Raw genomic sequence first — 1,611 nt, forward strand, 5'->3', positions numbered from 1 at the left:
AAGTCAGAGTAACAAATATGAATAATTTAAGTGAGCATGAGGCATGCATATGTAAGTCGGTAATAGTTGTAGGTAGCAAGTTCTCCCCATGCATATAAAATCTTATCTATTCCACAAACCCACCCACCCACAAAGGGGAAAACAAACAAACATAAAAACAGTGGAAGTAGTAACACTATTGTGATGGTTATGTTTGTGTGTCAACTTCCCTGGGCCTAGTTGAGTGGCTGGGTAGCTGGTGGTAGTATTCCCCATGATGAGACTGGCAATCAACTCCATGGTAGGATCTACCACAAGCACCTGAGTAGCTGCCTTTGGGTATGTGGTCTGCTCCCCATATATAAGGAGAAACCTTTGGGAATGGCCTATGGCACGCTTGGACCCTGCATGTAGCCATGTTGTTGCTCAGTAGCTTGCTAAACTCTGCCAACCTTGGTACTTACAATGGACTTAAGTTAATGGCCTGCTGTGTGGTTTGGTAACATAGGGACTGTGCCTTTTTACTTGTCAACCTTGAGGCTTCTCAGCCTCCGCAGCCAGTGGCTGTCTGAGTGAATAAATGCTTCTAGCTCCAGTCACTGGGAGCAGGGGGCAGAACTGGACCCCAAGGTTGAGGGGCTTTCACCCAGCCCCTAGAGGCTGGCACTTTGAACTTGGACTTAAAGCCTCCAAATTGTAATAAACTCCTGTTTGTTTAAGTCACCCCATTTGTGGTATGTTTCCTGTCAGAGTGGTACTAGGTAACCAGAACAGAATTTGGTACTGAGAGAATGGTGTGATGCTCTGACAGATACCTAAAATGTGGAAACAGGAGTGGAGTGCGTCTTTGACCCGAGACCCTGGCAGAGAGACCCCGGCATACGGGAAGACAGACGGCAGGACAGATGGCAAGAGACTGGCATGAGACACGGCAGGAGCAGAGCCCAGAGACAAGCATGAGAGATGGCAGGAGCAGAGCCGAGAGAACCAGCATGAGACAGTGACAGCCTTACCAGCCCACAGAGGAGAAAGCCCGGTGCCATTGGGTAGATGGCTTCCTGGCGGAGTGGGTTGCCTTCGGGCATTAATCGATAGAGAAGACTGGTATAAAATGGAGTAGTAGGTTGGCCGGCCCACGGAGCAAGAAAGCCAAGTCTCCTTTGGACAGAAAGATGTCTGGCAGAGTGGTTTGCCCTTGGGCATTAATCGGCAGAAGTGGAGAGACCAAGGAAAAGGAAGCAGATCTGCCTCAGCCTGAAAGGGTAGGACCATGGCCTTTGGGGTGGAACCACCACAGCCCACTAGGTTTCAGAGCCAGACCTTCACCAACTTGGTTCTGGAGTGTGGGGCTGCTCATTCATGTGAGCCAGTGGGATGGAGCCATAGCTGCTGCCCAAGAGTGAGGGCGTGGAGCTGCCATGTCCAAGAGGGAGAGGAACAGGCCCTGCCAGTCCAAGGGGGTGAGGTCACCATTTAGGGGAACTAAGGAACTGGAGCCACCCGGTGGGGGAGACCTGTACAGATACCACACCATTGAAGATCTGTACAGGTGCCAAGTTGACAAGGGGTGGAATTGTGATGGTTATGTTTGTGTGTCAACTTGGCTGGGCCTGGTTGAGTGGCTGGGCAGCT

This window comes from Orycteropus afer, unplaced genomic scaffold (genome assembly GCF_000298275.1).
Source record: "Orycteropus afer afer isolate SDZICR_OR568_19922 unplaced genomic scaffold, OryAfe1.0 scaffold00847, whole genome shotgun sequence".
Classification (NCBI taxonomy): Eukaryota; Metazoa; Chordata; class Mammalia; order Tubulidentata; family Orycteropodidae; genus Orycteropus; species Orycteropus afer.